We start from the raw sequence: 22,596 nt of genomic DNA, 5'->3' as shown, positions 1-22,596 counted from the left end.
TTAGGTCCTTCGTATCAAGTTGTTTAAATTTAAATAATAACAATCAGTTTTTGGAAGATTTTTGGATGAGTAATCACTAGAAGTCCGTGCAAAACTGTTATTAATGGTCCTTCGATCCCAGATTTTGGTTTAATTATGTATAAACTTTAGGTCCTTCACACCACATTGTTTAAGTTTAAATAATAACAAGCAGTTTTTGGAAGATTTTTGGATGAGTAATAACCAGAAGTTCCTTGCAAAACTGTTATTAATGGTCCTTCAAGCCCAGATTTTGGTTTAATTATGTATAAACTTAAGGTCCTTCGCACCAAACAGTTTAAGTTCAAATCATAACAATCAATTTTTGAAAAAGTGTTGGATGAGTAGTCAAAAGAAGTCTGTAAAAAGCTGTGGCAATAGGTCCTTCGAGCCCAGATTTTGGTTTAATTATGTATAAACTTTAGGTCTTACGCACCAAATTTTTTTAACTTAAATCATAACAATAAGTTTTTGGAAGATTGGTGGATGAGTTATCATCAGAAGTCTGTAGAAAATTGGTCCTTCGAGCCCTGATTTTGGTTTAATTATATATAAACTTTAGGTCTTTCGCACCTAATTGTTTAATTTAAAATCCTAACAAACAGTTTTTATAAGATTGTTCGATGTATGATTACCAGAAGTTTATAGAAAACTATGACTATTGGTCCTTCGAGCCCAGATTTTGGTTTAATTTGGTTTGGTGCGCAGCTTAGGTTCTTCGCACCAAATTGTTTAAGCTTAAAAACAATCTGTTTTTGGAAGCTTATTAAACAAATAATCACCAAATTGCCATTTTAGAAATGGTCCTTCGAACTAAGATTGCGCTTTAATTGTGTACAAACAAGTGGTCTTTGAACCAAAAAGTTTAGGATATCTATGTAATCAATCATTCTGTTTGCTTTTGGAATTTGAGTCTGTCTGTGAAAATGGTCAATCGAAACAAGATTTTGGTTTAAATATTAATAAATGGTCCTTCTAACCAAAACGATTACGATTTCTATGTATAATATATTAATCCTCACACAGGATTATCCCCATACACCACTTGCAAGCTTGTAGAATGATTAGTCAACCAATCGTTTTTTTTTTCAAAATGGTCCTTCGAACCAAGATTTTGATTTGGGGGATTATTAAATAACCAAATCACCAAATGTCTGTTTTAAAAATGGTCCTTCGAACCAAGTTTTCACTTTAATTATATATAAACAATTGGTCCATCGAACCAGAAAGGTTAAAGTTTCTATCTAATTAATCCTTCTTTCTACAGCTTTTGGAAGATGAGTCTGTTTTAAAAATTGTCTATCGAACCAGGATTTCGATAAACAATTGGTCCTTCGAACCAATTATCTTTCTATATATTATATAGTAAATCATCTCCTTACAGCATTTGGAAGATTGTTTGCGGATTAATCGCTAAAGTCCCATTTAAAATTGTCCTTCAAACCAAGATTTCATCTGAAGTATCAAAAATTGGTCCTTCGAACCAAAAAGATTAAGTTTTTTATCTCTTCTTTATATTTAAGCTTCTTATTATAGCTTTTGGAAGATTGTTGAATGACTAATCACCAGCAAACTGTTTAAAAATGGTCCTTCCAACCCAGATATCAGTCTTTAATTATAAACGATTGGTCCTTCGAAGCAAAATGTTTCATCTTTCTATCTATTATATATAGCAGTATATCAGGTCAACTTTTGTGATGACTGTTGGATGATTAATCACCTACAAACTGTTTAAAAATGGTCCTTCCAACCAAGATTGTTTCTACGAACCAAAATGTTTCATACATGTTGTATTATGACAGTTATATCATATGGAAGATTGTTGAATGATTAATTCTCAAAGTGTGTTTTACAAGCGGTCTATTGAATTCAGATTACGATTTAATTATAAACAATTGGTCCTTCGAACCTAAATTGGAAGATTCTAAGATGACTTATCACCAAACTGAGACTTCTTTCGCTATTAAAACACTTTTTTATAACATTTTGTAAAAGAAATATCAATATCATCTATCGGTTCTTCGAATTATTATTCTTAAAGTAAACAATGTTATTTTCGTTATATCAGTTCGAAGAACCATTTATAACATCAGTTCGAAGGACCAAAGTCTTTACTTTTAAAAGTTAAAATGTTTTTGAAACAAATTTTCTTAAAATTTGTTTTCTAATTGAAGAAATTTTGCAATTCAAACACAAATAATAGTCGACTGATATTTCCTATTTGCAAAATAACAAACTTTATTAATAGTGAACATTTATGGACAATTTTTGTCCATAAATGTTCACTAATGTTGTTGATTTTAACATGCTTTCAGTAGACAGAAGGACAGACAGACGGACGGTCTTTGAATGTAATAAGGACCCGGAATATCTATAATATTGTAGGTCTACGACTAATGTGTTTTATTCCGCTGATATTAGGGGGAATGTTAGAATGAAGTTTTTTTAGACTGAAGATTGATCCATTCATATTGATTTTAACATGCTTTCTAAAGACAGAAGGACGGTCTTTGTGATGCAATAAGTTCCCAGAATATCTATAATATTGTAGGGGTATGATTTATGTGTTTTTTGACTCAAATGTTAGATTGAATATTGATCCTTCCCTGTTGATATAAACATGCTTTCAGTAGACAGAAGGACAGACTGACGGACGGACGGTTTTTGAATGTAATAAGGACCCAGAATATCTATAATATCGTAGGTCTACGACTAATGCGTTATTTGCTACAGAAATTAGGGGAATTGTTAGATTGAAGATTGATCCTTCAATGTAGATTTTTACAAGCTTCCAGTAGACAAAAGGACAGACTGACGGACGGTCTTTGAATGTAATAAGGACTCCAGAATATCTATAGTATTGTTGGTCTACTACCAGACATGAATCAAGTCAATTTCCGCTATACACTTTTAAAGTGAAGCCTATATAGGAGAAAGTTCTTTAACAATCGAAACAAATAGTAATCGAACGAAGCAAGGTCTTGTTTATAAGAGGGGTCTGAGGCAAAACTTTCCAACCTCTTTATTTCAAATAGATTTTAACAAACGAATCATTTGAATCTAGTACAGATTTAATCGGATTGTCTCTCCCGATTTCAGCAGTTTATAATAGATAGAACCGTTATGGTCTCACTCGCAGATATTTAGATTGGTGTTGGTACTCTCTCTCTCTCTCTCCGAACGTTATGGAAAAGGTCAAATCAGGTGGTTCAATAAAATCATCTGTCAGACCTCAAGGTCTAACTGGATTATCTATAATATTAGGGGAAATGTTAGAGTAAAGAGTGTTCTTTAACGAAACGAATAATAGTCGAACGGAGCAAGGTCTTGTCTACAAGAGGGGGCTGAGGTAAAACTTCCCAACCTCTTTATTTCAAATAGGTTTTAACGAGTGAATCACTTGAATTTGCTACAGATTTCCTCGAATTGTCTCTCCAGATTTCAGTAGTTTATAACAGCTAGGACCGTTAGGGTCTTACTCGCAGATTTTTGGATTGGTGTTAGTATCTCTCTTCCAAATTGTAAGTCATTAGCTAAAATGAAAGTTATGGAAAAGGTCAAATCAGGTGGTTCAATGAAATCATTTGCCAGACCTCGAGGTCTACCTGGATGATCTATTTGATGCTCTCGGAAGATGCTCAGGCATACTTATAAGTTTCCTCAGAGAGCAGATAAGATTGCTACTAACAGTAATTAAAGGACACGTTTTGTATAGAATAACTCTTCTGAAGTAGACATTGTATTCATCAGGAAGAAGATGATATTCTTAAAGATGAAACAGTGCCCCATCTATTCCGCTACTGCCCGATATTTACCGAGAATAGAGAGCCGGTTACTGTAATGATGAGTCATCGGTCATATATACCAATTTCATCACTTCCCTCAGTCTCCTCTTGGCCTGACCAATAAATCAATATAAAATTAATTACAATTTTAATTATAAATTAAAATTGAGCAATGACCATATAAATTATTAATTATACCACAAATAATATTGCATACTTTTGTGGTTTTCAATAAAAACAATAATTGATAGCCTACACTTAGGCGTCCAAACAACAATAATACAAATATTTACTGCAATAAACAATTTTAATAACAAATTTGAATATTTAAATTGCCATAAAATCGATCTGTTATTATAGAATATGATTATGATACATTAACATTTGTATGATGGTTAAGTAGAGTATACTTTTAGGGGTGATTTAATAAAGTATTTATGAAACTAAAGTATTATTTTTATTGTTGGAAAATATAACAATTAAAGTTTAATTTATTAAACAATAATGATTGTTTTTCGTTATTAGTAGTTTTTTTTTTTTTTTTTAAGGTGTGTCTAAAAGTATACTACAAATTATACAAAAATAACTTTAAAAAAAGAAAATCCATAAATAAATTATATACATATGTATATTTGTTGTTACTATTATAAACTACCCTCTAGAGTTTAACAAATGTATTTTATTGTTACCATTTTTAAACTCCCGCAAGTAGGCAATAAAAACGCGTTTTATTTTTGTGTTTCGGTTGATGGTATTGTAAAGTCCTTGTGTGTGTGTGTGTATGAATTCATGTTTGTACTATTATTTTATGGCTCCATACGACAAGACCAAAGGCGCCAAAAAATGTTGTCATGATGATTGAACAAAAATGAGTCATGCGATTAAAATGGTGGTCGAAATACTTGCTAAAGGACTTAAAGGACATATAAAATATGCTTTATAATATAACTAAATAAAGTAAAATTAATATTTCAAACAGAAATTTTCTTTTTGGTTATTAAAAATGTAAAGCCTACTTAGGGGATTTGAAACAACTTGTAAATATATTTCAAAATAATTTTAGAGTTTCTTTTAGAGGGTATTAGAAAAAATTTTAAATTGATTTATTATAACACAATAAGCTTTTCAAAATAAATTAGAAATATTTGTTAAAATAATCATTTTTTTTTTTAATTATTAATGATTTGTGGTATACTTTTAGGTTGAGGAAGAAAATCAATTTAATTAAAATCTTAAACAATTATTAACAAAAAGTAATCATATGAAACACAACTAAAGAAAGAAATTTAGAAACATTTTCATTGAAAGTTTTAGCTCTTATTGTTGTTGTTGTTGTAACAAAACATTGAATATATTCACCATTTATAGCATACCATAAGGATGAGATATAATTAAGTAATTTCTTTAAATGTAAACATCTTATAAACTATTGTTTTAGTTGATAAAGTTTGTATGAGAAGTTCATAGAGGAACTAGTAATCTTTCGAAAATTAAAGCTTTGGATCAGTTTAATGAAATAAAACTTTAGCTACAGACTATCAAAGTTCACCACCTCAAAGAATCAACTTAAAACGACATAAAAGTGCAAAGATAATCCGATATCGATAAAATTTTAAGTAGATATAGCCAGTAATCCTCCATAGAGTTCACAAGGGGCAGCGCAACAGAAGTAGTCAATTAGTATTCAAGTTAAAGTTTTAAAAATGAACTCCATAGACCCATTAGGGGCGCTATGATGACACAATTTAGAACTTTTATTACATGTTAATATTTGTAGGAAATAAGCCTATAATTTTTAAACGTTTGATCTAACTGCGCTAAAATTTTATATAAACGAAGCCTAGGTATATACGATTTTATAGTTTGAAGCAGGTCCCCCCTAAACCTTATCTGTGTGAACCTAGAGAGGCTCTAAATAGGACATATTTTATTAACCAAGTAAAATTGGCCTATATCTACTAGTTAATCAACTTTATCTCTATGTCGGATAGGCTATATAGCAATAGAGCTTTTAAAAGTTAAAAATTTTGAAAGCTCTAGATCTCCTCTAAGATTGACCCATATAATATTTCCCAATCAATTCAATATTTTAAACAAATTCTACAAAAATTTAAAATTTTATAAAATTTCATTATTTCTAAAGGTTGTACGACTTTATCGCAATATTATAACTCAGTTTCGATTTAGCAAAACTTATAAAAGCTTTAATATTCTGAGAGCTCAATTCCTCTCCGAAGATTTTATCATATATAGTTTACAGCTATATCTTCAGTAATAAGAGTTTAGCGGAAAGTGTAAATTTAGTAAAAATCTGAATATTTCCACTTTGTTCGACTTTGTCACCCTGCTCCTAAGGCTGTGTTGCAATAGAGCTTTTAAACTTTACATTTTCTAAAAGCTCAAGTCCTCCTCTAAGATTGTCCCATGTTATATATCCCAATCATTTCAATACTATTAACAAGTTCAACAAAAATTTGAGATTTTGTAAAATTACATTATTTCTAAAAGTTGTTCGAATTTGTGGCCCTATAACTCAGACTATATTGCTTCTGGGATATAAATGCTTTAGATTTCTGAAAGTCCAAGTCTCCATCTAACATTGTCCCATAAAATATGTACCAAATAGTACTAAGAGTACCGGTTTAATGCAAAGTTTGAATTTGATTAAATAGACTAATTTCTTAAAGTAGTCCAACTTTGTGGCTCTGCACTTTAGGCTGTATGACAACAGAGCTTTTAAAATTTACATTTTCTAAAAGCTCAAGTCCTCCTCTGCCATGGTCTATTTGGAAATTATATCTGTCTGTAATAGAAGTAGTTAAATAACAAAAAGTTCCAAATATAGTAATAAATATGAATTTCTTTAAGGTGACCTACATTGACACCCTGTACCTTGGTCTGTGTGGTAATAGAGCTTTTAAAAGTTACATTTCCTGAAAGCTTATGACCTCCTCTAAGATTGTTCCACTTACTACTTTCAAATTGTGATCGGTAATAGTGTTAGTTTAACAAAAAGTTTAAATGTAATGAAAATTAATGATTTGTAAAAAAGTTTGACTTTAACACCCTACACTTTGGTGTGTATGGCAACTGAGCTTTAACTAATTATATATTCTGAAAGCTTAAGGCCTTGTCTAAGATTGCCCCATTTACTGCTGTGAAATCGTGTCTTTTATAGAAGAAATTTAACATAATTTGTTAAAATTAGAAGATTTTTAAAAGTTTAACAACTTTTTCACCCTGAAGCTAAAGCTTTATGGCAACTAAGCTTTTAAAAATTATATTTTCTAAAAGCTTAAGGCCTTGTCTAATATTGCACCATTTACTGCTGTGAAATCGTGTCTTTTGTAGTAGCAGTTTAACAGAAGTTGTAAATTTGTTAAAATATTAAAATTTCTAAAAGTTTAACAACTTTTTTACCCTGCAGCTAAAGCTTTATGACAACTGAGCTTTTGAAAAGTTACATTTTCTGAAAGTTTAAGATCTCATCTATGATTTTTACCAGCAGGGCTTTGTAATCAACTCTATCCAACATGAAGTTTTACATTCATAACGTATTAAGCTTTCTTAAAGTTAAAACTAAAAGGTTATTAGCTTTGTCAGCCTATAACTTAAGCTTTTTTGAAAGAGATCGATTACAAATTGACTTTTATAAAAGCTTATGGTCTCCTCATCTATAAAGCAGATCTGTTACACCTATAGTTTAACATTAATTCGGAACTTTTCAACTTTAATTCTGTTTAAAATGCTTTTCATTGAGGCTAGTTATAAAAAGTTTTGTATAAAGTTTAAAAAAGCTTAAGGACTAAGGTATAAAGCTTTTTTAGAGCTTTTTAATAAAAATTTCATTTAACAGAATAAAGTTTAACAGAAATCTATTATATTATCTATTGTTTTTAGTTGTTTAACACACAATCAAATCTAAACGCCTTAAGTCATGCTACAATTTATATAGTTCTATTAAATTGCTAACAAAATAAAAAATAATGATTATTGATTATTGTCTGTCAAGCCATAATCTTATGTTAATGACAACTATTGTCTTTTTGCTGATGATGATGAACTCTCTTTCACTTTCCTCTAAGTGTTTACATAACGAACTCATGATTGCAAATTTATTATATTAAAACTGTCATAGCATACTTTTTTGGGAGAGACAGCTAGTCAGTTTACTATTTTATTAGCTGCCTTTAGGGCGCTAACAAATGACTGATGATAGACAAAATAGATTTAGTTTTCTTTTATATTTATATTTATAATAAAGAATTGCAAGATAGTTATGTTATTGAGCAAATTGTGTAATAATGAAGCATGCTTTTAGGCTTCCTTTTTAGCTGGCAAGCAAATTAACCTTGATTTGTTTGTTACTTTAGGTTTTATTGAAAATTTATTACAACATCAAAAATCAATTTGAAGTTTATGACTTAATTTGTTAGATTTTTGGTAAAATGGTCTATATACTATATAAAAAATTTCCTAATGGTATGCTACAAAAAAACAATTAATTTCAACACCTTTCCTATATTTCTTTATTTTTGGGTCTAAATAAAAAAACCAATAAAAACCAAATTAAATAAAACCTTAAGCTAAAATGATGATTCATACCTTCCTTTGAGAGCAATTGTGTGAAAAACTCCCCAAAATTGTTTGCGTCAATAGAAACTATAGAATGTCAAGGTTTTTTTCTTAGTACAAAAACTAAATAATGTTTTTCTGGAATCATTAATAATATTAAAATAATTGGCATGACAAATAAATTACAAAAAAAAGAATAAAAAAAATAACGGAAAGTAAATGAAACTAAGGTTTTTTTGTTTACTTTTGAAGGTTAAATATACTAAACGTATACTTACATTTATATTAAGGCGCCTAAAAGACGTCTATAGCAAGTTTATATTATTTTACATAACCAACAGTAAATATTTGTTTATGTGTGAGAGTTCCTTTTGCCGTCATTTTGCCTAAGCGTGTAGTATTGCTATTGTTGTTATTTTAGTTTTTTTTTTTGTTAAGTTAGCGATGACTGATGTCTAAATTATTCATAACATATCGTTAGGATGAGTTAATACATATTATGTAATTGCTGGTATTTAAATGTATAAGGGAAAGACGGAAATGTTTGCTTTAGATTAGGTTTGAAAAAAAAACAGGATGTTTATTACATCAGATTTGAAAATCCAAGTGAACTGATACTTATATAAGACCGAGCTTTACACAAAAACAGCTTACAGTCCAAATACGGCCTTATCAGATGATAATCGACCTCTTCCTTTTCGTGCTATAGCAAAATATGTTTATATCTTTTGGAGCATTTTTCGAAACAATATATCTTTATATATATATTGGTACAATTGAAAATCTATCTATATAAAGTTTATAGAGTAGGACTTAAGCTTTCATAAACTGAAAGTTTGAAACACCCTGTTGAAGTACAGCTTAAGTTACAGGGTGTCAAAGTTTAATACCTGAAATACTTAAATTTCTGGCTGTTGAAAATGACGCACTATTCAATCCAAAATATCTTCCAACGTAGTGGTCCTATTGAGAAACTATATATACGATGTTTATAAAGGAGGTCTTAAGCTTTCATAAACTGAAAATTTGAAACACCCTGTTGAAACACAGCTTAAGTTACAGGGTGTCAAAGTTTAATACCTGAAATACTTAAATTTCTGGCTGTTGAAAATGACGCACTATTCAATCCAAAATATCTTCCAACGTAGTGGTCCTATTGAGAAACTATATATACGAAGTTTATAGAGGAGGTCTTAAGCTTTCATAAACTGAAAATTTGAACCACCCTGTTGAAACACAGCTTAAGTTACAGGGTGTTAAAATTTAACAATTCAAATACTTAAGATGAAAACGTTTAACATTTGAACAGGACAGATAGACTTGATCTAAACTCGTTACCTTTACAACTGGAGAAATATTTTGGTAAAAATCTATTATCTATTATATTGTACACTGAAAGAAAACAGTTTAAAAATAAATAATGTAGACATTTTATTTAAGAAAAATTTGTAAAAATGTAGAGTGAAGAAAATTTTAAGTTTCTGGTTGTTGGAAAATATTTTTTGCGCACTCTACAATATAACTTTCATTGTATTTGAACAATTAAGAAAATATATATACGAAGTTTATAGAGGAGGTCTTAAGCTTTCATAAACTGAAAACTAGAATCACCCTATTAAAGCACAGCTTAAGTTACAGGGTGTCAAAGTTTAATACCACAAATTCTTAAGCAAAAACTTTTAACATTTGAACAGGATACACTGACTTGATTTAAACGCGTTTCTATAGAAAAATTTTGTTAAAAATCGTTCTAGTATATTCTACACTAAAAGAAAATACCTTAAAAAAGAATAATGTATACATTTTTAAAGAAAAAGTTGTAAAAAAACAAAGTAAAGAAGATTTTAAAAGTGATGCACTATCAATCCAAAATATCTTAAAACATAATGGAACAATGTATAAACCATATATACAAAGTTTATAGAGGAGGTCTTAAGCTTTCATCAACTGTAAACTTGAATCACCCTGTTGAAGCATAGCTCAAGTTACAGGGTGTCAAAGTTAAAAACCTTGGAAAAGTAACCTAACTTTTTAACAAGACAGACAGACTTGATTTAAATACGCAACTTTAACAATAATATACAAGAGATAATATACAAGAGATCATAAACTTTCAGAAAATATAACATTTAATCACCCTGTTAAAATGCAGCATACGCTACAGGGTGTCAATGTTGGATAAGCGAATAAATGTATGAATCTTTGCTGTAGTAAAGCAGACAGACGGACTCAATTTAAGCTAAAAATATAAATGGATTTTAGTAATTTTTAAAACTATTTTTAAAGAAAATAGCTGCAAATTTAATCATAGAAATAATTTCAACAGATCAGGGCAAATACGTGATAAAACTTGTACTTTATAATAATTATTTTTCTATAGATTTAATATTTCCAATTAAAAACATAAATTAATTATAATTTCAACAAAAATTGTGATTTTTATTTTATTAAAACAATTTCAATTTTTCATTTGTTTTCTCACTAAACCAATGACGATTTGTAAATATTTGTTGAAAAACATTGTACACTGTAAACAATGTTTTTTTTTTACACAAATAATAACAATATTGTTTTTTTAAACAATGTAATATTTACTATTTTCTATAAATATTGTTTTTCTCTCTTCTCTTTATTTCCCCTTAAAATTACACAATTTCCAGGTAAAACAAAAGCTATATATAGCTATTGTTTTATAAAATATAAAAAAATAATCAATGATTAATAAAAAACACTAGTTAACGCTCGAAATATCATGCCAAAATAAACAAAAAAATGAGTTTGTAATACAAATAACAGAAATATGGAAAAAATAATTAAACAAGCCGAAAAGTATGCAATATTAATAATGTTTTGTGTATTATAGAGTTATAAAGAGATGTAATTATTAAAGGTTCTTTGTAATACAAATTTTTATTGTAAATTTTTTAAACAAAGTATTAGAAATTTCTAACAAAGAAGCCAAGCAAAAACTAGAGGGAAAAACGACTATTGCTACGAAGCAGTAAAGTATGCAACAGTAACTAAAGATCAATTCAATTTCACTTCTAGTTCTGATCAAGCTTAGTTCTATTTCAAATCTAGTTCTGGTCTAGTTCAGTTCTAATTCAGTTCTAGTTCAAATCTAGTTCAGTTCTAGTTCAAATCTAGTTCAGTTCTAGTTCTATTCTAGTTCTGTTCTAGTTCTGTTCTAGTTCTGTTCTAGTTCTGTTCTAGTTCTGTTCTAGTTCTGTTCTAGTTCTGTTCTAGTTCTGTTCTAGTTCTGTTCTAGTTCTGTTCTAGTTCTGTTCTAGTTCTGTTCTAGTTCTGTTCTAGTTCTGTTCTAGTTCTGTTCTAGTTCTGTTCTAGTTCTGTTCTAGTTCTGTTCTAGTTCTGTTCTAGTTCTGTTCTAGTTCTGTTCTAGTTGTGTTCTCGTTCTGTTCTAGTTCTGTTCTAGTTCTGTTCTAGTTCTGCTCTAGTTCTGCTCTAGTTCTGCTCTAGTTCTGGTCTAGTTCTGTTCTGGTTCTGTTCTAGTTCTGTTCTAGTTCTGTTCTAGTTCTGGTTCTGTTCTAGTTCTGTTCTGGTTCCGTTCTAGTTCTGTTCTAGTTCTGTTCTAGTTCTGTTCTAGTTCTGTTCTAGTTCTGTTCTAGTTCTGTTCTAGTTCTGTTCTAGTTCTGTTCTAGTTCTGTTCTAGTTCTGTTCTAGTTCTGTTCTAGTTCTGTTCTAGTTCTGTTCTAGTTCTGTTCTAGTTCTGTTCTAGTTCTGTTCTAGTTCTGTTCTAGTTCTAGTTCTGTTCTAGTTCTAGTTCTGTTCTAGTTCTGTTCCAATTCTGTTCTAATTCTGTTCTAATTCTGTTTTAGTTCTGTTCTAGTTCTGTTCTAGTTGTGTTCTATTTCTGTTCTAGTTCTCTTCTAGTTCTGTTCTAGTTCTGTTCTAGTTGTGTTCTAGTCCTGTCCTAGTTCTATTCAGTTCTAGTTCTATTCTGTTCTAGTCCTGTCTAGTTCTGTTCTAGTTCTGTTTTAGTTCTGTTCTAGTTCTGTTCTAGTTCTGTTCTAGTTCTGTTCTAGTTCTGGTTCTGTTCTAGTTCTGTTCTGGTTCCGTTCTAGTTCTGTTCTAGTTCTGTTTTAGTTCAGTTCTAGTTCTGTTCTAGTTCAGTTCTAGTTCAGTTCTAGTTCAGTTCTAGTTCAGTTCTAGTTCAGTTCTAGTTCAGTTCTAGTTCAGTTCTAGTTCAGTTCTAGTTCAGTTCAGTTCTAGTTCAGTTCAGTTCTAGTTCAGTTCTAGTTCAGTTCTAGTTCAGTTGTAGTTCTGTTCTAGTTCTGTTCTAGTTCTGTTCTAGTTCAGTTCTAGTTCAGTTCTTGTTCAGTTCAGTTCTAGTTCTGTTCTAGTTCTGTTCTAGTTCTGTTCTAGTTTTGTTCTAGTTCTGTTCTAGTTCTTTCTAGTTCTGTTCTAGTTGTGTTCTAGTTCTGTTCTAGTACAGTTTCAGCATTTTCTTTAAATCATAAATTCATTTTGTATTCCTTCCTTTTGAAAATATTAGAAATAAATAAAAAAAAACGTTGCATACATTAAGGATTATTGGCATTATTTGAATAGAAAATAATAAAAAAAAAACCGTTGGAAAATTTATTTTTTATATTTCTTTCATTTTAATATTTTCTTGCTATTTATATACTTTAGAGATTTAAGTTCCATTTTACATTAGATCATTTCTATTTTAATAACCCTTCTTATAATGTTCGTGTTTTTTTTTTTTTTTTTTTTTTTTATAAATCATTCTTTACATTTTATAACATAGAAAAGAACCCCAAATAAATTGCAAAAAAAATCCCCTTTTTTAGTTTTCAGTTAAATCTATAGAGAATAGTATAAAGAAAGAAAAACTCTATAAAAGAAATTAAAAAAAAAGAAAAAAATATAAATAAAAAACATTTACATAATGCCAAAATAAAACGTAAATGAAATGAATGGAAATGTTTTTTTTTTCTTAACACGAACTAAAACTAACGAAAAAAAAAACTCTTAAACCATATGTGACTTAAGAGACAAATAAAATAAACTAAAAAGAACCCAGAATTCCATCACTAAATAAAAATAAAATAAATATTCATTATTTTAACCTTGAAGCTATGCTATAAAATTTGTTGTTTTTCGTATACAAAAGCCAGTAAAATGTGAAAAAGAATTTTGCTTCAGAGAATTTACGTTGGAAATTTTCCCCCACACATCCTTTTACTATTTAATTTTTTGGCATATTTGAAATGTGCGAATTATTTGAAAATATATAAAATAAGAAAAATTCTCATAAAATAATTGTGATGCTGTCAAATATGCAAGATTTTTTAAAAAATTTCTCTTGTCAAGTAAATGAAAACATATTTTTTTTTTTCTTTGTATTTTGTGTTCTTGATGAGTTCTTTTTTAAGGATTTTAATTAAAACAATAATAAAAATACAATGAAAAAAAACAACAAAAATCCTGAGACAGTTAAATAAACATATATTTTTGTTGAAATGATTTTTCTCAAGTATGCCTGCCAGATATGCTTTAATTTTTAATACATTGATCTGTTTGCACAAATAGAACAAAAAAGTAAGGAGAGACAGTAGGACGCTAACTGTATGTGCGTGTGTCAGAGTTGACAGTTTATTAATGAAACCATAAAATTTTTTACATAATTCAGACTATAGGCAATACAATACAATGGGCTAGACTATAGATTAGACTAATACATTTCACTATACACAAAACTATAGACTGGATTACAGACTAGACTATAAGTAAGAATTCAGACTTGATAATAGCCCAGACTATAGATAAGTCTATTTCAAAGTAAAGTAAATAGTTCTGTCTAAAGTGTAGTCCATAGTCATATAGACCAGACTATAGACTAGACTATACCCTCAACTATAGATTAGACTAGACTATAAACTCAACCATAGACTAGACTATAGACTACACTATATACTAGAATATAGATAAGACTACAGACTTGACTATAGTGTAGACTAGACTGTAGTATTCACTAAAGACTAGATAAGTCTAGTCCATAGTAGAGCTCAGCTCTATAAAGACTAGACTATGGAGTAGACTATAGACTAGACTATAGACTAGAGTAGACTAATTCTGTCTTATAGTCGAGTTTAAAATCTAGTCTACAGTAGAATTTATAGTTTAATTTATAGGCTGGTCTGTAGTAGTTAGTTCAGGTATAGGTTCGACTATGACTAGACTATAGATTTGATTATAGATTAGACTATAGACTTGACTATAGACTTGACTATAGACTAGACTATAGACTTGACTATAGACTAGACTATAGTCTTGACTATAGACTAGACTATAGAATAAACTAAGGTCTTGACTATGCACTAGACTAGCCTATAGACTAGACAGCAAACTTTACTGTAGACTAAACTACAGAATAGATTATATACCAGGCTATAGACTAGACTATAGACTAGACTATAGACTTGACTTTAGACTTTACACTAGACTAGCTTATAGACTAGATTGATGATTGTAGACTACACTATAGACTAGACTCTGGACTTGACCATATACTTGACTGTAGACTAGACTAGACTATATACTGGACTGTAGACTGCTATATACTAGGCTAGACTATATACTAGACAATATTCTAGACTATATACAGGACTATAGGCTAGACTACGGACTATATTATAGAGTAGACTGTAAACTAAGTTTATTTTATAGTGGAGTATGTAGTCTAGTGTATAGTCGAATTTGGAGTCTAATTTATTACTTACTTACTTACTTACTTACTTACTTACTTACTTACTTACTTACTTACTTACTACTTACTTACTTACTTACTTACTTACTTACTTACTTACTTACTTACTTACTTACTTACTTACTTACTTACTTACTTACTTACTTACTTACTTACTTACTTACTTACTTACTTACTTACTTACTTACTTACTTACTTACTTACTTACTTACTTACTTACTTACTTACTTACTTACTTACTTACTTACTTACTTACTTACTTACTTACTTACTTACTTACTTACTTACTTACTTACTTACTTACTTACTTACTTACTTACTTACTTACTTACTTACTTACTTACTTACTTACTTACTTACTTACTTACTTACTTACTTACTTACTTACTTACTTACTTACTTACTTACTTACTTACTTACTTACTTACTTACTTACTTACTTACTTACTTACTTACTTACTTACTTACTTACTTACTTACTTACTTACTTACTTACTTACTTACTTACTTACTTACTTACTTACTTACTTACTTACTTACTTACTTACTTACTTACTTACTTACTACTTACTTACTTACTTACTTACTTACTTACTTACTTACTTACTTACTTACTTACTTACTTACTTACTTACTTACTTACTTACTTACTTACTTACTTACTTACTTACTTACTTACTTACTTACTTACTTACTTACTTACTTACTTACTTACTTACTTACTTACTTACTTGCAGCAACTTGTCCATCCCTGATCGAGTGTGTTCTTAAACATAATTTTGTTAACTGATATTTAACATTTCTGAAGGATTTTAGGAATTATAAACATTTTTTAAGAGTATACAATGACAACATTAAATTTGGCTGTCAACAGTCGGGAATCAAGCCTTTTAAGCTTTTAAATATTTAAAGTTTTTTAATGTTAAATATTTATATTAAGGATCTTATTTTTCATTTGCTAATTTACCCATTAATTTCATATTATCCTTAAAAAGTAAATTACAGCAAAATTATTTAATAATATTTCCAACAATTAAAAGCAGGCTATAATATACCACCCCCTCCGCCATAAACTAATATAAAAATCGTGTGCGTGTTGCACGTAATGACGTAATTAACATACAGTACAAATATCCGCAAAACCAAGGCTACTACTTTTACTCCATCCATGCTACCCTTAAACATTTAACGCACATGGCTCCAAATTATAATGACCATTAAATAAAGTTAAAAGTTTTGGTAGAAATATCAAAACGAAGACGAAAATAACATTAGTTTTGACATTTAATGACAGTTGTAAATAAAGTTTTTAAATACCCCCGAAATTTTTTCCACAAAAACTTTTGCACAAATAAGTTTTTTTTTTCTTTGAGGGGGCAACCACTAAATGGATCCTTAAAATCATAAAAATGGTGTTAAATAGAGACAACAGTTTTTTTTTTTTTTCTTTACAAAATTTTACATTTTGTCGTCTAACCACAACAACACTTGCTTCTAACCTGTAAATAAAATTATAACAAAATTTTTAAAAAGTAACCACCATAATGTTTATATTTTATGACAGTTTGCCTGCCATTGTTTGGGGGTCTTAACTAAGGGCTCGTTAAAAAATTAAGACAACCGTCTATTAAATCTTCTAACACAAAGTTTTTCTATTAATAATAATGACCATTAGGAAAATTTGTTTTTTTTTTTTTTTTTGTTTCTTGTCTTGTTAAGGGAACAATTTTATCACTTTGTCACCGGAAGTTTAAAAGAGAAAACTTGGGTGTTTAAGAGACAAATTTTTCATTATGAAAGTTTTGCTTTTGAAAGATTTTATGATTTAATGAGAAAATGTTGAAAAAAATATACATAAACTGATGACAGTATCTTTAATATTCTAAGACTGACATCAGTGCCCTTTCAGTAAAAAGTGAATGATTTAGTCTTCAATATATTTAACATAAAGGGATAGAAGTCTTAAGTTAGTGCCATAAGAAACTACTGAAGTCAATGTCCTTAGTACAATGAGACTGACGTCAGCAGACTGAAGTCTGGTTCTTTATTATAGACTGAAATCGCTCAAATATAAAGAGACTAATGTCAGTGACTTCACTAAAAGTTCTAGTTATATTCTAGTTCAGTTCTAGTTCAGTTCTAGTTCTAGTTCTGTTCTAGTTCAGTTCTAGTTCAGTTCAGTTCTAGAACTGAGCTAATTTCTAGCTCAGTTCTAGTTCGGTTCTAGTTCTGTTCTAGTTGGAATTTATGTCGTTTCTAGTTCTGTTCTAGTTCAGTTCTAGTTTTGTTCTATGTCTAGTTCTGATCTATGTCTAGTTCTGTTCTAGTTGTGTTCTAGTTCTGTTCTACTTCTGTTCTAGTTCTGTTCTAGTTCTGTTCTTGGTCTAGTTTTGTTCTAGGTCTAGTTCTACTTCTGTTCTAGGTCTAGTTCTGTTCTAGTTGTGTTCTAGTTCTGTTCTAGTTCTGTTCTAGTTCTGTTCTAGTTCTGTTCTAGTTCTGTTCTAGTTCTGTTCTAGTTCTAGTTCTGTTCTAGTTCTGTTCTAGTTCTGTTCTAATTCTGTTCTAGTTCTGTTCTAGTTCTGTTCTAGTTCTGTTCTAGTTCTGTTCTAGTTCTGTTCTAGTTCTGCTCTAGTTCTGTTATAGTTCTGTTTTAGTTCTGTTCTAGATCTGTTCTAGTTCTGTTCTAGTTCTGTTCTAGTTATGTTCTAGTAATGTTCTAGTTCTGCTCTAGTTCTGTTCCAGTTTTGTTCTAGTTCTTTTCTAGTTCAGTTCTAGTTTAGTTCTAGTTGAGTTCTAGTTGAGTTCTAGTTCTGTTCTAGTTCTGTTCTAATTCTGTTCTAGTTCTGTTCTAGTTCTGTTCTAGTTCTGTTCTAGTTCTGCTCTAGTTCTGTTATAGTTCTGTTTTAGTTCTGTTCTAGTTCTGTTCTAGTTCTGTTCTAGTTCTGTTCTAGTTCTGTTCTAGTTCTGTTCTAGTTCTGTTCTAGTTATGTTCTAGTTCTGTTCCAGTTTTGTTCTAGTTCAGTTCTAGTTGAGTTCTAGTTGAGTTCTAGTTCAGTTCTAGTTCAATTCTAGTTCAATTCTAGTTCAGTTCTAGTTCTGTTCTAGTTCTGTTCTAGTTCTGTTCAAGTTCAGTTCTAGTTCTGTTCTAGTTCTGTTCTAGTTCAGTTCTAGTTCAGTTCTAGTTCAGTTCTAGTTCAGTTCTAGTTCAGTTCTAGTTCTGTTCTAGTACTGTTCTAGTTCTGTTCTAGTTCTGTTCTAGTTCAGTTCTAGTTTAGTTCTAGTTCAGTTCTAGTACAGTTCTAATTCAGTTCTGGTTCAGTTCTAGTTCAGTTCTAGTTCAGTTCTAGTTCAGTTCTAGTTCAGTTCTAGTTCAGTTCTAGTTCAGTTCTAGTTCAGTTCTAGTTCAGTTCTAGTTCTGTTCTAGTTCAGTTCTAGTTTAGTTCTAGTTCAGTTCTAGTTCAGTTCTAGTACAGTTCTAGTTCTGTTCTAATTCTGTTCTAATTCTGTTCTAGTTCTTTTCTAGTTCTAGTTCTGTTCTAGTTCTTTTCTAGTTCTAGTTCTGTTCTAGTTCTGTTCTAGTTCTGTTCTAGTTCTGTTCTAGTTCTGTTCTAGTTCTGTTCTAGTTCTGTTCTAGTTCTGTTCTAGTTCTGTTCTAGTTCTGTTCTAGTTCTGTTCTAGTTCTGTTCTAGTTCTGTTCTAGTTCTGTTCTAGTTCTGTTCTAGTTCTGTTCTAGTTCTGTTCTAGTTCTAGTTATGTTCTAGTTATGTTCTAGTTATGTTCTAGTTATGTTCTAGTTATGTTCTAGTTCTGTTCTAGTTCTGTTCTAGTTCTGTTCTAGTTCTGTTCTAGTTCAGTTCTAGTTCAGTTCTAGTTCAGTTCTAGTTCTGTTCTAGTTGTGTTCTAGTTCTGTTCTAGTTCTGTTCTAGTTCTGTTCTAGTTCTGTTCTAGTTCTGTTCTAGTTCTGTTCTAGTTCTGTTCTAGTTCTGTTCTAGTTCAGTTCTAGTTCAGTTCTAGTTCAGTTCTAGTTCTGTTCTAGTTCAGTTCTAGTTTAGTTCTAGTTCAGTTCTAGTACAGTTCTAATTCAGTTCTAATTCAGTTCTGGTTCAGTTCTAGTTCTTTTCTAGTTCTGTTCTAGTTCTAGTTCTGTTCTAGTTCTAGTTCTGTTCTAGTACTGTTCTAGTTCAATTCTAGTTCTGTTCTAGTTCAAGTTTAGTTATAGTTCAGTTCTGATGTCAGTGTCGCTAGTATAAAAGGGTTTGATGTCAGTGTCTATAGTATAAGGAGTCTGCTGTCTGAGTGTTTTGTATTAAACAACTTATGTCGGTGCATTTCATTTAAATGGCTTGACATCAGCGTCTTTAGTATGAAAGTCTCTGTAGCAGGGTTTTGATACGAAAGACACTGAAACAGTTATTTTTTTTCTTCTAAAACAGCATTTTTCCATTGACAATTTTCCACTTAAAAAAATCGATTTATATATAAATAAAACCCATTTCAAAAGACGCCTTCATCCTTTCTTTTATGTTTGTCATTTCAATTTATTTTTGTTTTCTATATTAGTGTTTTTTCTTAAAATGGCAGACAACTTTTTTATTAAATATTTAGTTAAAAATATATAAAAGACAATTGCGTCAGCGATAAGATAAGAAAAAAGAAGAATGTGGATAAAATTTCACGTATCCTAGAAATATTTTTTTATTTATAATATTAAGCTTTTCTCGTCCTTTCTTTAAAACAAATATCTAATGCTGCCAATTCTAAATTGTCAGTTTATTTTTTTTTTCCCCATATTCTTATTAAAAATATGGTGAAAAGCATGGAAAAAAGATAAAATTAATACAATATTTTTTTCTATGTAGAGAAAAGCAAAAATTATATATGACATGTTTGAAGAATGTTAGCGTTTCTTTATTTTTGAAATCGTGGTAAAAATAATGCAATAAAATGTTATTTTGATCACGTAAATGTTAGTAATAATTGGTTTTATTTCCTCTCTTTTTTATCCCTTTTTAAAAGCCACAAACATAAGCTTTCTTTTCTATTTAAAAGTTTTATTGAAAATTTCTTAACTTTTGATAATTTCAACTTTATTACAACAATTTTTTAAACAATTCTCTAAAACCCTTCTAAAGCAAATAAAATCCCTGTTAATTAACTTTGTCATTAACTTTGTGCCAAAACCGTATTCACTCAAATCAAAAAATCCTTAATGACAGTTAATTTACTTGGTCAAGCATAAAGCGACAGCAAAAGTATTAAAAAATTATTATTATTTATTAGACAAAAAGGGACGATAATTATTAGAAAATAAAGAAAAATAATTATAATGAAATATCAAAGAGAATTTATTATGATTTTAGTAAAAAGAACTGTAAGAAGTCAGAAAAAATTTGAACAAAAAAAGTGATTATGAATTCCAATGAACTGAACTATAACTGAATTAGAACTAGAACTTAACTAGAACTGAACTAGAACTGAACTAGAACTAACTATAACTAAACTAGAACTGAACTAGAACTGAACTAGAACTGAATTAGAACTGAACTAGAACTGAACTAGAACTGAACTAGAACTAACTATAACTAAACTAGAACTGAACTAGAACTGAACTAGAACTGAACTAGAACTAAACTAGAACTAAACTAGAACTGAACTAGAACTAAACTAGAACTGAACTAGAACTAGAACTGAACTAGAACTAAACTAGAACTGAACTAGAACTGAACTAGAACTGAACTAGAACTGAACTAGAACTGAACTAGAACTGAACTAGAACTAAACTAGAACTGAACTAGAAATGAACTAGAACTAGAAGTGAACAGATCTAGAACTGAACTAGAACTGAACTAGAACTAGAAGTGAACAGATCTAGAACTGAACTAGAACTGAATGAGAACTGAACTAGAACTGAACTAGAACTGAACTGGAACTAGAACAGAACTAGAAAAGAACTAGAACAGAACTAGAACAGAACTAGAACAGAACTAGAACAGAACTAGAACTAGAACAGAACTAGAATAGAACTAGAACAGAACTGGAACAGATCTAGAACAGAACTAGAACAGAACTAGAACAGAACTAAAACAAAACTATCACTGAACTAGAACAGAACTAGAACAGAACTAGAACAGAACTAGAACAGAACTAGAACAGAACTAGAACAGAACTAGAACAGAACTAGAACAGAACAGAACTAGAACAGAACTAGAACAGAACTAGAACAGAACTAGAACAGAACTAGAACAGAACTAGAACAGAACTAGAACAGAACTAGAACAGAACTAGAACAGAACTATAACAGAACTATAACAGAACTAGAACTGAACTAGAACTGAACTAGAACTGAACTAGAACTGAACTAGAACTGAACTAGAACTGAACTAAACTAGAACTGAACTAGAACTGAACTTGACTGAACTAGAACTGAACTAGAACTGAACAAAAACTGAACTAGAACTGACTAGAACTAAAGTAGAACTGAACTAGAACAGAACTAGAACAGAACTAGAACAAAACTAGAACAAAACTAGAACAAAACTAGAACAGAACAGAACTAAAACAGAACTAGAATAGAACTAGAATAGAACTAAAACAAAACTAGAATTAAACTATCACTGAACTAGAACTAAACTGGAACTAGAACTGAACCAGAATTGAACTGGAACTAAACAGGTAGAACTGAGCTAAAACTGAACTAGATGTAAACTCGAAACTATAATTGTACTAGACCTGAACTAGAACAGAACTACGACTGAAGTAGAATGAATCAAGAACTGAACTAGAACAGATCTTATAGATCTTCTACATTTAGAAAAAAACACTGACACTGCCTTTCACACTGACACTGCCCCCCCCTAACTTATTTGCATTATTTAATTTAAAAGACAAATCGTATTAATTTTAATTTCTCCAGACATAGACAATTGTCTTGTGTTGTTTTGTTCTGATAACAGCCTGAACACTTCTCCTGCTCACATTGTCAAACAATTCAAATTCCAAAACAACAATTCCCTTTTGGGTTGAATGTCATCATGTTGTTGGATAACAAAAAATTTAAATTCATATAGCAATATTGAAAATAAGAAGAAAACGAATTAAACGAAATGAATTCAGAAAAAATATAGCAGCGAATGTCAGTGTCTATGTCAGCATCAGCACAGTACATTGTCATGAGAGTCGAAAAGAAAAAATTGGATAGATGGATGGACTGTCAGATGCTAGGGGAAATGGGCATGAGTTAGGGTTATATGCATTTTAAGTTTATATAGCAAATTTTTTTTCATAGAATGACACGATGATGGTTTACAATATTTTTCGCAAATATTATATCAGACTACAGGAATGTAATAATGTGTTTTTGCTATAAATAATTTATGTATGTTGCTTTTTTTTGTATTTTTTGCTATTGTTACAAACCGAACCCTAAAAACCAACTTTATGAACATTCATACAACTCAACCATGCATTACGTTCATTTCTTTTTTC

General features: G+C 29.9%; 1 protein-coding gene across 2 annotated transcripts in view; it reads left to right on the top strand.

The window, feature by feature from the left end:
- The window catches only part of LOC119608635 (stathmin), an 84,912-nt gene that overhangs the window by 1,302 nt on the left and 61,014 nt on the right, over positions 1–22,596 (top strand). The gene's annotated exons all lie outside the window — the stretch shown is intronic.

This window comes from Lucilia sericata, unplaced genomic scaffold, assembly GCF_015586225.1.
Source record: "Lucilia sericata isolate MDLA Ls3-8-SP2 unplaced genomic scaffold, ASM1558622v1 Contig000862F_arrow, whole genome shotgun sequence".
Classification (NCBI taxonomy): domain Eukaryota; kingdom Metazoa; phylum Arthropoda; class Insecta; order Diptera; family Calliphoridae; genus Lucilia; species Lucilia sericata.
The sequence above is the reverse complement of the archived record's forward strand: the minus strand, read 5'-3'. Positions and strand labels throughout refer to the sequence as shown.